Source organism: Ambystoma mexicanum, chromosome 1p, assembly GCF_040938575.1.
Source record: "Ambystoma mexicanum isolate Mex_15411 chromosome 1p, UKY_AmexF1_1, whole genome shotgun sequence".
Taxonomy (NCBI): domain Eukaryota; kingdom Metazoa; phylum Chordata; class Amphibia; order Caudata; family Ambystomatidae; genus Ambystoma; species Ambystoma mexicanum.
In genome coordinates, this window is record NC_090921.1 from 399,881,450 (window position 1) to 399,898,485 (window position 17,036).

Consider the following 17,036-nt stretch of genomic DNA (forward strand, 5'->3'; position numbering starts at 1 on the left):
ACAACAATTATACAGGTTTAAAGCCGAATGTTCTGTCTCAGGGCCTGGGTGATTAGAGATGACAACTTATTGGGAACACTTAGCACCTTTATAATTGTTATCACTACCTTGAATAGTTACACGTTATACGTGGCCTGGTAACTGTCTAAGGTCCCAAGGCTGGGAAGACCCGTCCTGTCCAAGCCCCAGCTACCTTTCACATTAAGCACACTATGTTGCATGGGCCAGTAATTCTTGCACTAACCTGTAACTTTGTATTCATGACACTTAGAGGTGGTGCCAGAAGGAGCCACCCGAAATGGCTAACCAATCACTGTACTAAACCCAACAGATTACATATATAGTTTTTCTTAATCAATCCTCACCCCTGGTAGGTTTTGGGGATGTAACTTTGATTTGTGATGTCACTGTCCAATAAAAAGCCTTGACACACGCCAGGAGGACGAGCACTCTTGAAAACATATGCTGTTCGAGTTGCAATTGCTGCTGTTTTGATTGTTAATAAAGAAAGTAAAAATGTGCCCTATGGTTGAGTTTTCTGTTCTTGTGGCGTGGGAGTTTCCTGGGCCCAGGTGTCCACTTGCTGGTAATCAGGGTAGCTGCTAAGAGTGCCCCTGCCTCTCCATTACAAGTCGTAGCAGAGGACGGTCGCTAAGACCTTTCGGCATTAGTGCCACATTTTCCCAATGTGTGCTCGAAGGGATGTGCCGCGATCCGCGAGGACCAGACCAAAAAAACAAACATGGACAGTGAAGAGGTCATCAGGAGCGACCTTGGAGAAATGTCTACCCTTTCCCCATGGGACGTAAAGCAGACCGGCCGGCAGAGTGGCAGATTTTGGGAGAGTCCGTGTCTGAGGGGCTTCAGCGGATCACGGAGTGTAAGTATAGGCTCAATCATACAGTAAATAGAGGAAAAGAATTTGTGGACACAAAGAGGGTGTTCTTTAAAACCCTCTGAAGCATTGTGGTAACAAGACAGCACTGGTACACCAGTGATGCCTATAGCCTTACAAATGGTAGCGCTAGAACAGTTACACTAGCCAGCGCATACAACTAGGGAGAATCTTGCTGTAACCGTTGCTAAAGATTGATTCGCACTGAACCTAATGGAGCATGTTGCATTTTTTATGGTAAATTGTATTATTTGCCATCAATTTACGCCTGGGCATACACTGCGCATAGTGAAGGGGGGTCATCCCAAGACCCAATGGCCCTTTTCAGCACTTGCATATCGACTATGGAGACATGATACAAGTTTGTAATGGATATAAATACCTATTAGTTGTAGTATGTCCTTTCTCCAGATGGAAAGAGGCAGGTCCATGTACACACCCAGACTCTACCTGGGCAGCTAGGTTCTTGGTGCGTGGGGTGTTTCCAAGATGGGGAGTGTGTAAAGTAATGAGATTGGAAAATGGACCTCACTTTGTTAATACAGTTTTCAAGCAGATCACCTTGCTGCTTGGTATAAAGCGCGAGTTTCTTCGGCTTATTTTCCGCAAGGAAACGGTATCTGTGAAAAGCTCAACGGCCAGTTAAAAGAAAGAATAGCTAAGTTGAAGCTTACTTTGAAAAAAGGGTGGTTGCACGGACTACCACTAGCATTGTATGCATTAAGGAACCAGCCTGATTCTGATCTCCATCTTACGCCGCACGAGATCGTGACAGGCAGGCGAATAAGGACTCCTTTAATGCCTCCATCACGAGTTAGAAGGGATGCTCAGCCAGCGTCAGAAATATTAGGTCTTGAATTGCAAAGCTATTTGAACTGTTTAACATCTAGTTTTTCTGTGATTTCAGGACATTTGTAGAAACGAGGGTGTAAGGCAGTGCAGAACACAGAAGGAGATACTTCAACAATCCAAACTCCTGAAATTTCTATGTCCAAGAATCTACCCAGGAGAGAAAATCTTGATTCGTAACCACAGAAGGAAAAAGTGGGACGAGCCCCGCTTTCACAGTCCTTTCATTGTCGAGGACGTGATTCCATCTGCTGTCAGAGTGCAGGGTAGACGAGCTTGGATCTTCCTGGGAGACACCAAAATCTATGCCAGAGAGATTCCTCTGCCCATACCCTGTCGGGGGGGGAAATTCTGCCGGGGTCGGCCTGGCCGTCCGCAGACCTCCGGGCAGGGAGGCCCCAACTCCTCCCGTATATCCCAAAAGAGATAGAGTATGAGACACACGCAAGAAGCAAGGTGACTCTGCTGTTTATTAGACAAAACGGCAGGGATGGGTCAAGGATCGTACGCGTCCGTCCTGACACACACACAATCGTGGGGCTCGCAGGCCCTTTTTACCTTAGTATGACGCGCTACTTGCGTCACATTGGAAAGTTAGCAAAAAACCTATCGCCACTCTTAATTGGTTGCTCGAGTGGTAGGGTTAGTATAGCATACGTATAGAGAACAATATTAGTGGTCAAGGTGTAGTCAGGTGATATATATGGGTTGTCCCTACAATTAGATACATGAGAATTGTTACATGAAGACCCCTGATGATTGGTTAATGTTAATGGCGTCAGTGATAAGAGCCCCATGTTCTGATTGGTGCGCTCGCGAGCCTCCCAGTCTGGGACCATCGCTGTTCCCAGCTCTCGGTGCACCTGTCACCTGCAACAATGTTTCACTATGAGTACGTGCAGACAATGTGAGGACTTATTCATAAACTGGGAGGCCGACTACTCCCACTGTCACAGATGTCCATTTAGCCTTTTTAATTGTATCTGCCTGTGTCTTGTAACGAGGGATCCAGACGCCTTCTTCCTCCTGGGCTTGGCATCCTGTCAGGTTCGGCTTGGTCACGTGAGGTGGGACCGTGTTTGAGGCAGAATTCTGCACAATTAATATTGTTTTTCCACTGTGTGCCTGGTTTAATTTGCAGGTGTGACTTTAACGTTGGTGCGCGGCGTGCGAGGTTGCAACATCGTGCCCTTGATGGTCTGCTTTTGGAATGTGGGTTTGCAACATTGCGACCTTGGCTGTCTGCTTTCGCCGGGCTCATTCTGCAGGATCAGCAACCTGACTCTTGCTCTTTTAACGTCCATTGGAGCTCTTGCTTGCGGCCTACTTAGGCCTGGTGTATAGGTGAAACCATTTGGTGCACAGGCGCTTTAGGTTATAGTATCATATTATCTTATGACCAGTATCGTGTCTTTGTTATATTTCTCATTATGGCACCTGGTTTTAGGAGAAGCGTAAGCAAGCTCTTTAGATGAGTTCATGATGCGTCTTGCGTTTCTGCATTTTGAGAGCCTATGTGGAAAATAATAAAGATGCACGTCCGTGAGTATGTCTGTCGCCTACGTCATAGCACTGAGTATATTCTTCGTGTAGATTGGTGCGGGAGTGTCCAATGTGTATATTTGCACAGGTGTGCTGACCGTTGGCTAGGTCGTCATGGCATCTCTAACGACGTGTAGGTTTTAGTCTAGTTGATCCGCGCCGCAGGTGTCGGCATGGGCTGGGCGGGCTGCTGGGCAGGCAGATGGACACATCCGTATGTTCCTGTACCAGGGTATTTGGTCGTCTGGTAGATGGGCAAACTCTTCTCGTGGCGGGTGCCTGGGCCGTGATCCTTTAGGCCAGGTGCGAGAGGGGAGGGAGGGGAGCCTGTTTTTCCATTCTCCCACTTCAGTCCCCCCTCTGGTCGACTTGTCGACCAAAAACATATCCTTTTCGTTGTCTCCTCTTACTCTCCATATCTTAGTTATTCCTCCTAAATGTCCATAGTGGTTCACATGATCTTCAAATGACCAATACATATATTCACAGGTTCCTCCAGGAGTACAGTATACCCATTTCCCTATGTAACTCCTGGGGTTTCTTGGGTTCTCGATCTTCACAGATGGTGGGTACAGGTGGTTGGTGATGATCTGGTTGCGCAACTTCTCTCTCTCTTGTATAATTGTGCCTGTGTGTTGGCCGTCATCTGCTGGCATCAAGGGATGCATACCGACCATTTCAAGCAACTTGTCAGTGGTGCGTGTCTTCCGGGCCTTCCAAAATCTTATTATGATCAGTGTAGCTCCAGCCAAAATAGTACAACCAACTATAATTTTCAGTCCATCTGACAGCCAAGATGGCATCCATGACCATAATATTGAAAACCAGCTCTCATCCTTTTTCACACCTTTACTTTCATCCATCATTTTGGAGTGCATCTGGGCCAATTGTGAAACTGCTTCTGTCAGTGTACCGTTGTCAGCATCGTTGGCAGGAATGAACGTGCAGCATGATTGTCCTATCTTTGCGCACACTCCTCCTTCCATGGCTGTGAGGAGGTCCAATACATATCTGTTCTGAAGTGCTACCATCCTTATAGCTCGCAGCTCCTCTTTTATTGCGTTAAATCCATTTACTGTAGAATTTATGGTCATCATTAGTTCCCATCTAGTTATCTGGAGCCATTTTGCGTTTGCGTAAGCCTGCAGTCCCGGATGTATTATTGAGGAGAAGAACATTGCTGCTCTGCTGAATAGTCTGTGTTCTGGCGGAATTTAAGTGAGTGCCGTTTCCGACCTTCCCCATAGGTAATTTCCTGTCAGAGGTTCTCCTTGTCTTTTCCTTCTATTTAGGACAGTATTATTGCCGTTGGTCCTGTTCCCTGGCTCCTCCTGAGGTGTTGCAGATCTCTTCTTCCTCTTGTCCCCTTCATCCATTTTGGGAAAGTTCGCCACATTCACATGCTTCTGGGGTACCACTAGTGATGGTACATTGACGTGCACCATCGTGCATACACCTTTCCACAGAGGGGGCAGTGTGTGGTATGCCTTTTCTCCACAGGCCCAGTAATGGTCCATTATCACTGCTGTTCCTGCTCCCCCCTCAGGTAACTCCATCACGCTTGCACAGTTGGTGTTGTATCCTACGTCCACCTCTCCTTTATGTTGGTAGCATACCTTAGGCGCAGTCAGCGGCAGTATTGTTATTGGGTCTTCATCGTCTCTATCCACGTGAGCATGGGCACGTACTTGATCCAAGTTGTCCAACATCTGTGGTTATGTGCATCGATAGTTGAAATAGTTTCTTTTGTTACCATGTTGCTGCCAATCACTCCTATCTCCCATTTGTTGTCCAAGTACACCTTCCCCGTTATCGTCACCAGTGGCCTTTCCCAGCATCCTGGTTTACCAGGAACTTCAGTGGCGTACCAATCACATGGTAAATACTGCAGTGTTACTTTCTTTGTTTCCCCTTTTTCGGGACCGCTTGTTATGTATCTGAATGCTTCAGCATGTAAACTGCTCTTGTGGTAACTCAAATAAGTCTTGAGGAAATTGTTTTCATATGGGTATGAGTCTCGTGTTTTCCACACCATATGCACCACTGTCCCTTGAAATCTTCCTTTCGTTTGGAACAGTGCCAAGTATATTATGCATTGTGCTGTTTTTTCATCTATTTCTGTGGCAACGAATGTTCGAGAAGCGCTCATGGCGTATGGTATTAATGAGCAAACGTAGCAGCTGTCTTCTGTTGTCTGCTTACCGATGCGGGTCATGTGTTGGTACCATATGCTGTTTGAAACGTGTGCTGAATCTTGTATATAATTGTCAATACCTTTATTATCTGAGTATGTGCTGCGTTTAACTATATTTTGCTTGTGTGCGATTTCACTAGTATCACCTGACGTAATTCCTGTTGCAGCTGGGGATGGGGGTGTATTAGGTTTGGGTACAGCAATAAGATTTATAGCATAGCTGTACTGCCATACAGAGGCAGCCAAGAACCCGGTGATCATCAAAATCCCTATTATTTTTATCACACATGCTAATTTCACCGGCATTTTGCTCTTACCTTGCTGCAGTCCGGCAGCGTATTCTTGCGACGTTAAAGTTGCCCGCCTGAAAATTCTCAATATGCTGGTTATTAAATGTTAGTTGTTGTTTTTAAGCTCTCCCTATCAAATAGTCATTCAGTGCCCAGGCGAAGAGCTGTTCCCACGCTAATCTAAGCGATCTATCTCTTAGGACAGGCAAGTATGGGTGGAGGTGGGGCATTGAATATTCTATGGCCAAGAGGAATGCTGTGTAGTAGACACGTACCCTTCTTCTTTTCAGGTACGTTGGCCTTTTTATTTCATATACAAATTGGTGTGACAATTCTTCTGGGTAGTTACGTCTGAGGGTACCATCTACTCCTGGGCAGTGAATTTGTTAGTTATCTATTTACTTAGCAGTATAATAATACGCAGTTCCTGCATGTGCGAGAGAAAAGGAAAAAGAGCATTCACGTGTTTACATGTGTACGTGTGCAAGACAATGTCCTTCAGTTCAGTTATTACTGCATTGGGGGTAGGGGTCAATGGGCAGGGGGTTTGGGGCTCAACAGGCGAAAGTATCTTTACTCTTTGAGCGTGTGATCATGGGGTGGGCAGTATGGGGATCACCCCTTTCTTCTTCAGTTATTGTCTCTGGGGAATCTGGGGAGTGACAGGGTATGGAAACACTTAGGCCGTTAGCAGTGGTAGAACTCTCTTCCTCCGTTGGTGATGTTGTTGTTGTTCTCCCAATGGACCTGTCGGTGGCGCTGGGGCGGGTCTGGAGTTTGTAGATCTTTACATCATGTAGATGATTCCAGGCGCGCTTGTCCTGTAGCTTTACTGCTCTCGTTGATACCTCCTCTACCAGATGGGGGCCAGTGAATCGTGGACTATTCCACTTCCTGTTGAAATTGCGAAGTAGTACGTGGTCACCTTTAGCAATTTTACACAGTCTTTCCTTTTCCAATTCTTTATCCACGTCTTCTTGTTGATTGCTGTTAGACCCGCCCCGTGTGCGCTCGAGCTGTTGAGACACAAACACTACACTAGTAATCAACGAAGACACATATTGGTACATTTCATCACCAAGAACACTCGCTGTACTCTTGTGGTCGGTAAATGCTCTTGAAGTTGGCGTTAGGGGAAGGCGCATTTGACGTCCGGTAACCACCTCGTGGGGGTTGAGGTGGTGGTCGGACCCTGGTCTATTCCTTAGTTCAAATAGGGCTAATGGAAGGCAATATAACCAACTCTTCTTTGTTGTTTGCTGTATCTTTGCAATTGCCTCCTTTAATAGGCCATTCAGGCATTCACATACACCGTTGGCCTGTGGGTGGTATGCGCATGCAAATTTATGCTTGATGTTCAGCAGGGATGTGATGTGCTGGAACATTTTGTTTGCGAAATGTGGGCCATTGTCTGACCTTAGCACCTCGCACACTCCCCACCTGGGGAAGACCTCCCTCACTAGGAATTTAGCTGCTCTAAATGCATCTGGGTGTGAACAGGGCCCTGCTTCAATCCACCTCGAGAATGGGCATACTACTACAATCATATACCTATTTCCTTGACATATGTTGATCATATCAACATAGTCAATATGGAGATGCCGGAAAGGTCCCTCTGGCCGGGGTATAGTACCTCTTATCACCTTTAGAGTATGACTGGCCGTAAACTGTTGACATGTGAGACAATTGCTGATAAAGTTTGACACATGAGAATTTAACTCGGGGCAAAACCAGTCTTCCCTAATTCTAGCTGCAATTACTTCCTTGCCTGTGTGGGCTGGATGATGTAGTTGGCTCAGGGCGGTGTTCAAAAGTGCCAATGGTATTACAACCTTTCCAGTGCCACCCTGGCGCCATAGTGTGTCGGTTGGTGACATTGTGCATCCTCTTTTTACCCATATTTCTTTTTCGGCCATTGGTGCAGCCGCTTGTAGCTCCATAATCTGTGTGGCTGGGAGATGGGTGTACCCTTCTCTTATCAACATCTCCTTAGCCATTCCCCTCCCTCTCCCTCTCTGTGACTCTGGGGGGTTCCATATCTCACCAAAGTATGCAGCATACTTCGCATGTGCGTCTGCTGCTGCATTCCCTTTTGAGATGTGGTCTTCACCATTGGTGTGTGCGGTGCATTTTACTAAAGCTAATTCTTGGGGGTCATTTATTACTTCAATTAGTTCAGCCAATAAGAGGGCATGTTGCACTGGAGTGCCATCAGCTCTCCTAAACCCTCTTCTTCTCCATTTCGACAGCCCTGAGTGGACAGTGGATGTGACATATGCGCTGTCGGAGTATATGGTCACTCGTTTGTCAAAGCTTTCCTTCAACGCCAAGATCAGTGCAACTAATTCCGCTGCTTGAGCGGAGTAATGCTGTGGTAATTGTACACATTTCATTGCCACACACACCGGTAACTCCATCATTTTTACCACTGCTGCCCCAGTCCTCCTTATACCATCCCTTTGATCGATGGTTGATGACCCATCAATAAACAAGAGCTCACCCCCCTCGAGTGCATTTTCTTCAACCTTTCTAGTACACGAGTACATTTCAGTTATTTGCGTACAGTCATGGGCATAATCTCCCTCCTCAATTACTTCTGCTAGGAACCTTGCAAGGTTAACCCTGCTACATCTAACAATTGATAAAATTGATATCAGCTCTGGATAAAATGATCTCATAACCTGATGCTCTTTGCGTGGTTAGGGTGGACTTAGGTTTATTCAATATCGCAAATAGTGCATGTTCCACAAACAGTGTAGATGGGCACCCCATGGTGATTGCCGATGCTTTCTCTACCGCAAAAGCAGCTGCAGCAAGACCTTGTTCGCAAGGGAAGTGACCTAACATCACAGGATCTAAGTGGCCGCTGTAAAATGCTACTGGTTTGTAGCCCATGCTTGTTTTTTGAGCCAACACTGCTTTCATTACAGCTGAGTCGCAATGTGAAAATATAAAAAATTGTCGCTCATAGTCTGGGGATGCCAGTACCGGAGCAGTTGATATCGCATCTTTTAATTCATCAAAAGCCTCTTTCATTTCCATCGTCCACCCCAGCTTTTTCTCTCCTTTATTAGCTTCCTTTAACGCCTCAAGCAGGGGTCTAATGTACGAACTGTAATCAAATACCCATGCTCTACAGTAGTTGCACAGCCCCAGGAACTGCTGCAGTTCCCTCACTGTTTGTGGCATTGGAGTGTTTGAAATGGCCTGTGCTCTTTGTGGTGCAATCTTTCTGCCATGTTGGGATATAAGCTGACCAATGTAAAGTACCTGTTCTTGGCATACTGTATCTTTTCCATGTCTACCTTGTAACCTTTTTCAGCCAATATTGTCAACATCTTTAAGGAGTCCTCTCTGCATGTTCTTTCGTTCGTACTGCAAATTATTATGTCATCCACATACTGCAACACTGTGCTTTCCACTTCAATGTTACCCAAATCCATCTTTATTACTCTATTGAAAATTGAGGGTGATTCGCAATACCCTTGTGGCAATCTGGTGTGCTTCCACTTTGTGTTTCTATAAGTGAAGCTCGTCAGATCTTGTGAGTCTGGGTGCAACGGTATTGAGAAAAAAGCATTTTTAAGGTCGATCACTGTAAATCGTGATGCTCCTGCTGGAATGCCACACAATATTGTGGCCGGGTTTGCTGCTACGGGATATTCTGCTTCTACTATGTTGTTCAAGGGCCTGAGATCCTGTATGAAGCGCCAAGACCCCCCTTTAGCCTTGCGCACTGGATATACAGCCGTGTTACATGGTGATTCTGAGGGGACCAATATGCCATTATTTATAAGGGCCGTTATGGTTTCATATATGCCCTCATCTGCCTCTTTCGATAGTGGGTACTGTTTCACTCTGGGGAGTATTGCACCTGTCATGATCTCTGCTTCCAAAAGGTCAGGGTTTTCCCAACTCCCTTGGAAGCAGATCCATAACCCAGGTTCCGAGTGCCAACCAGTCCCAATTGGAACCTTTTGGACCCAGTCCTGGCGCCAGTGGCACCAGGCTCATAAATATGCCCAGTCCCAGCGCTGGAAGCGCCAGGCTCATAATGCTTGGGTGGACTTACCTGCAGCAGACCATGCTGCTTACTTGCCTGCCAGTTGAGTCTCTGATCCTCTTCTGTTTGGAACTACTTTTCCTGTTGGGTGGGGCAGGAGCCACTCCCTAGATTCAGAACACTGGAACTCTTCTGGAAAGCAGGAACTCTTTTCTTACCTAGGCGTGGCTGTGGAAGGAGACACCTAAGCACTACAGGAGGCTATTTAAACCACACCCGATGGATGAATCTTGCTTTGCGTTATTCTGCATCCTCAGCAGCAGAACGCTCATTGTGTCTTCTGCATCTGATCCTGGGCCTAAGGAAAAAGGCTTACCATTCTGAATCCAGTCTTCAGCAACACCTATAAAGACAAGAAAGAACAGGTTAGCATTACGGTCTTCAGTGACAGCTCTTCACTTACCTGGTCCATCGGCTGTCACCAACGCCTCGCGCTGCATTCCGGAATCTGAAAGACAAAGGCTTACCTACTCTTCGTGCGCTCCGGAGGTCTTCACACTGCATTCCGGCATCTGAAAGACAAAAGCTTACCAACTCTTCGCACGCTCCGGAGGCCTTCGGCGCTGCATCCCGCATCTGAAAGACAAAACAAGGTGCGTTTAAAGACATTGGGGAACTTTAATACTCACGTGCCATTACTCCTTTCCACATCTAACCCAGTGGGTATTCCGGCACCCTGCAGCCGCCCCGAACTTGTACCTGCAAAATAAAAGACAGTTAGAGCGCATCGTGAAGCAGGCAACAAGCGCTTACTTACGTGCTTCCAGGCGCTTCTATTCATCACACGGGCTCCATCTTCAACTCACTTCAGCCCGCCATCCGCCATCGCCGGAACCCTGCAAAACAAGAGACATCATTACTAAAGACTTTAAAGACATTAGAATTACTCGAAACTTACCGTTCGTGCAGTAAACGACGGACAGCAGTCCTCTGAAGTCAAGAGGCCTGCTCCCCTTATCCAGTGAAGAAACTGGTTACAGCACCCTGCCTCGAGGCAGATGGAGAGCACGGCGTTCACTTACCTAAGGTGAGAGCGTTAACCTTTGGGGTTCTACAGGAGAAGAGAAAGGGAAGAAGAGAGAGACATTCAATAACCCAGTTCATTAAACCCACATTTTCTATCTGCAGACATCTTACCCTTCGAGCCAGACATACAGTGCACAGAGGTCCAGCCCAAAGAGCCAGCCGTGTGTTACACATCACCTTTGAAGATACGGTATACGCCCAGTCAAGACCGGCGCCTCTACGGGAATCAGGTGAGCGTTACAGCACCTTTTTTCAATTTTATCCTTACTCCCCCTATACTTTTTATGCACCCCACGTCATAGGGGCTAGTAGTCCACAATGATTTGGGTACCTTTGACATATCCTCCTTAAAGAAGGGGACTGGGGTGCATGCGGGTGCCTCAAGTGCCATTGCAATTTTCTGTGCTACTTGTTTGTAAGCCACTCTTAGCCATATTTCCACACTCATCATAAACACCATTTCACCTTCCTCCTTTTCATCTGAGAACAGCTCCTCATCTGACACCTGGGTGAGCCTACATCCTTCTGCTAATGCTATCACTGCCCTCCATGCTCTTCCTTCTCTGTCTTGGGCAAGTACAGCAATGTAATCAGCTGTTGCAATAATGCTCTCAATGTCCATTAAAACCACCTTTCCTTCTGGTTCATTAACAGGTGTTTCTGGTCTGAACAGATAGGCTGCTGGCCTCCTCCATATTTGCCCTTGTATCCCTGGCATCCATGCAAATGCCATATCTGTTCCATACTGGAATAGTTCGCCATCTACGGGCTCCGCCCTAATCGCTGTCTGTCCGCAGTATGCTTGCATAATCTGTCGTGCTGTGAGCATGTTAATCCCTGGAGTAGAGCAAATTATGCCGTCCTCAGTAAAGGAGATCGTCATATTCAACCTGTTCATTATGTCTCTCCCCAGTATATTTACTGGCGAGGCACTATAATATAGAAGTGGAACTGACAGATCATAATCTCCAATAGATAAGTGAATGTTATCAGTAAAGGGAACCAACCCTCTAGCCCCAGAGAATCCTTGGGTGTTCATGGCTTCGCCTGACATCTTAAATTTAGCTTCCCTTATGCAAGACCGGGTCGCCCCGGTGTCAACAAGGAATGATAATTTTTTGTCACCTATCGTTACCTCTATGCGTGGTTCCTCCGCACTATTAGGCGTTACTGACAGGATGGGACACACCAAGGCCGTCTGTGGGCTGTCCTATTGAGGGTACAACGATTGGCCATTTCCTGTGTAAGGGTTGTGTCCCAAGACCGTCACCCTACCCAGTTGTGTTTATTGTGCTTGGGGTTGTTGTGTTATCGCTACCTGTTGTTGTGGCAATTAATATGTTTGTGGCTGTTGTTGTGTTTTAGTTGTTGTTCATTTCCCTGTTGCAACGTCTGCTGTTGCTGTATGCCCTGCTGTTCCTGTGAGGGCCTTGGTTGTCCCTGTTCACTCCATGATGGTGTTCCTGGTCTAACTCTACATGTGCGTGACATGTGCCCTAATAGTCCACAACTCCAACACACCGGTGGTTCCCTACTCTGCCATGGAAAGCTCCCTGTGTTGTCCTTGTATACTGGTTGCCCTGTGGGGTAAGAATTTCTAAGTCCTCCCACCTGCTGTTAGGTGTTATATCCGTATCCTCTCCCTCTCATAATTCCTCCTCTCCCCCTGTTATAATTATAATATCCAGCTCCTGGCATTGGGTGTCCACCTCCCATGTTGGTCGTGTATGGTTGGAGTGGCGGCGCCTGTTGTGTTATAACCTGTGAAGGTGGTATTTGGGAGGAATCTTGTGCAGCCACTAGTTGTGTGGGGCTTTGGGTCATTGTTGTAGGCGTAGTTATTAGTGCCCCTTCCATTGTGTATTTAGTAAGCTTTTTCTGTACTAGTTTAGCCTCTTCCGTTTTCCTGTCCTCTTCCTTTTGTTTCATTTTTCCTTGCCATGTCCTACAATGATGCACTATAGTCAGTTGTATTTCTGGCCATGGTTTTGCTTCCATTCCCACTACTTTCTTTAGTTGTTTCTGAACTCCTTCTGGGAGCCCTTGTACTAGTATATGATAAAATATTGCTGGTGTTTTATCCCATTGTTCTCTAGTTTCCATGCGCCACTTCTCTTGGATTTCCTGGATATAATCAACAGGATCTTCTTTCTCACGCATCTTGCGGAAGGTAATTGCTCCTATGTCTGATGTGTCTGGGTACTGTATCCTCAGCGCCTGCCATAGTGCATGTCTGCAGTTTGCGAATGGTGCCCCATCATGCGATGTGTTTGTTATTGTTACCCCAGGGAATCCCGCTCTCTTCCAAATGTCATCCGCGGTATCCCCTAATATCGATATTAGAAGGCCCTTTACATCTCCTACTGCCAGTTTCTGTCCTGCGGTGTGTTTTTCCATTTCATATATCCACTTACCCGCACCTCCACTTAATGATGGGAGCCTGCATTTTATATTTTCTTTATCTGTATGCTTCCAAGGGACATACTGTGGTCTAACCCCTCCTCTCTCCAGAAGTGGCATTAAGTTATGTCTCGTTGTACCCTTTGTGTTCCATAATATCGAGTCCTCACACCCTTCCTCCTCTTCCCTTTCTTCTACCTCGTCAACTTCGTCTGTATTTCACCTGCTCGTAACTCTGTCCTCTCCACCTTTTCCCCTTCTTCCATCATTTCCTGTATTTAATGTGGGCATGTGTATTTGTCTTTCCTGCCTGCGTCTAGGGAGGTCTCTAAGCCGACATGCATAGGGTGTCAGTTCGTCTGTGAAGGGCGCGAGTTTTATTGTGCGTAACGAGCGTGAGGTGGTTGAGCATGTAGGGTGCGATGGGGGAGGGCGTGATGGGGATGGTGCGGCCTCATGTGTCTGTCTTTCCGCTATCCCTTGCTTTCCCTCCTCACTTCTCTCCATCTCATCCTTTCTCCTACGGATCCATGGTGAGTCTGTGTTGGTCCGGGTGATGTATAGTTTATCTAAGCTTTCCCTTTCACTGTTTCTTCCTTCCTTCTCCACTCCTTCTTCTTCCTCACTAAAAAAGTCAGTCATAAACGGCACCCCCACTCGGTCTTTTTCCCCTTGATTGTTACTGTTTGTAAGTCTATTAGGTCCAGTTCTCCTTTTTCTCCTTTATCAACCGCTCCCCTTTGTGCTGATGTTGTAGCTACTTCTGTGTTTCTATATACATCCCCCCATGCTTCACCCTCCCTTCTCCTATCTTCTCTTTCTCCTTCATTTCTCTCCTCCATCTCCCTACTATTTTCCTCCCTTTTCCTTTTTAATTCCTCCATCACTTCACTACTCATCTCTTCCAATATTCTTTCATCCTCTTTCTTCCTTTCCCATTTCACCCTTTCTCTTTCTACTATACTCTTTATCACCCTCCCTTCTTCATATTTCCTATTCGTTTCTGATAGTAATCTCCTCTTCCACATTGCCATTTCTTTTTCTTCTTCTTCCCTTTTTTTTTCTCGCAGCACTACTCTTGATACCCTTTCTGCTGCTGCTTTTACCCTTTCAGCTTCTCTCCTTTGCTCCTCCGTTCGTTCCCTTATTTTTTCTAATTCGTTCTTACCTTCTTTCCTTTTCCTCGCTCTCTCTCTCTCCTCCCTCTCGAGCTGCTTGATCAATTCATTCTGCTCATCCCTTAACTTTGCTAGTCGTTCCTCCAAAATCTCTTCCTTTTGTCATAACAGCTCTTCCCCCCTCATTTCACTCTCCCTGGTATTATCCTCGTCTGTTTTCCTTACTACCTCCTTCTCTTCTCCTGTTAATGAACCTCGTAATTTCAATAGTATCTGTGCAGCTACCCACTCATCATTTCCTATTTCCACAGTTTGTTCTTCTCCAGTTCTCCCCTCCCCTGCTGGCATCTTCCTATGAGCCACATATGGTGGAGGGCTGTATGCCGGGTTCGAGTATCCCTCAGCCGCCCTTAACTGTCCTCTTTCTATTACTCCTAATTCTCTTAAAGGGTACAACCCCCCTCCCTCTGTTTTCACTCCCTTTGCTAGGGGTATATCGTTGCTCGGTTCCTTTTTTATTTCATCTGATGTATTATTCTTTTCTCCTCCCTCTCCTCCGTTCCCCGTGTTCTTTGGGTCTTCACTCCCCTTTTTCCCATCCTCTCCTTCCTTCTTAATCTCTTTTCCTTCCGGTATTTCCCCCACAGTGAACATTCCATTTGGTCCTGGTCGGGACCCTTGGAACATCCTCCATAAGTTAAACACCTCCACGTGGTTTGCCAACTTCTTCCCTTTGTATGTATTGTGCACATGGTTTAATAGTGCATGTTGGGCATATGGATCGAAGCTACCATTAGGCGGCCACGGTGTTATCATTTTGTTATCCGACCCCTGGGTCCATTCTATGCTATACTTAATCAGTTTCTCCCTATGGGGTGGCAGTGTTGTACATATGTGTTGTAGTGGAGTAGTGAGGGTGTTCCCCCACCCTCCCGATCCTGTCCCGTATGACATAGTAGCGCTCCACTTGTTACCCTTCCCCTATCTGGTAGTGGTTCTCTCACTAGCAGTTTACAATATACAGCCTTATATTATTACCTGGCCCCGTAAGTTTGGGGACTTGCGATAGTCCGCTAAGGAAAATTACAAAAATATAGTATTTTACATTTGTATATTTTCTTCTGTCTTTCCTTCTTTATACGACACCCTTACAGCCCCCTGCGGCCGAGGCGCACGTAGCCCCCTGCGGCTGCGTACCCCTTATGACGTTCTTATACAGTCGTCCTATTTTCACGTGCTCCTCCTCCTTCTTCTACACTTGCCGTGGCTGGCGTTCTCCGTGCGCAGCCACGTCCCCCGTTTCGCCTTTCCTCGATCAACGCATTTACCGTTTATCTCCGTTTCCACTCCCTTACCACAGTTCTCTTCCCCACCACTCTAAAAAAAAACGAAGATGCCTTGTGCTCGCGATATCCTATGAAAGCCCTACTGGTGACGTCACCGATCTCTTCGAGCTACTGGTAAATTCTTCATATATTCTTTAAGTTCAAAATACACTTGAAATCTACCCCCGTTAACCTTACAGCTGTCTTCCTGTCACTCCTGGAACAAGGTAATCAAATCAATAATATAATCGGACTGCGCACGCTGCGTCGCCTCGCGTGTGATACGCCCCTCGACAGGAGGGCTTAACCAGCCAATTATCTTCCGTATTGGGCAACTAACTAGCTACCGCCTGCAGGGAAACGTCATCTACCTATCGACTGTCTTGCTCGAACAATAGGGATCCTCATCTACTCATTGATCAATAAATGCCAAATCGTAGGAAACCACACACACCCACCCTTACACGTAGTCGCGACCTAGGCCAATCAGTTTCTACGAGCGGCCGCACGTGATGTTTCCGTGCTCCGCCCCCCTCTTCGCGTAACGTAGCCGACTGCTCTCGCACTTGTTCGGCTACCATTCATTCCATTGCCAACACTAAATTGTCAACCCTTCGCCGCGCACCTGTGCAACACTTCCCGCCTCCCGTATTTAATTCCTCCCCCCTCCCTCACAATCTCACATTGCTTGTTGTGCGTGGCATGCTCACCAAGTTCTCTTGATGCGGGGCCGCTCGACTGCGTGCACCCCTCCAAGCGGCTCGCCACCTCCCCTCGTCTGGACCACGTCTGGACACTCGCCAACCGCGGGCGGGATACTTCTCAACCGGCTCCCGAGGGCCAATATCCGGATTGCGCTGTCCGGTCTTCTCGCAGCTCCGCGATGGTCCTGTAGTCCTCAGAAGGGGGCAACGGCAGAGGGGGCCGCGCCGCCGGGCCTCCTCGCAACGAGAGCACCTGGAAAAAGTAAACATAAAAAGCGGATCTTAAACAGATCTCAGCAGTGCCTCCAACTTGTCGGGGGGGAAATTCTGCCGGGGTCGGCCGGGCCGTCCGCAGACCTCCGGGCAGGTAGGCCCCAACTCCTCCCGTATATCCCAAAAGAGATAGCGTATGAGACACACGCAAGAAGCAAGGTGACTCTGCTGTTTATTAGACAAAGCGGCAGGGATGGGTCAAGGATTGTACGCGTCCGTCCTGACACACACACAATCGTGGGGCTCGCAGGCCCTTTTTACCTTAGTATGATGCGCTACTTGCGTCACATTGGAAAGTTAGCAAAAAACCTATCGCCACTCTTAATTCGTTGCTCGAGTGGTAGGGTTAGTATAGCA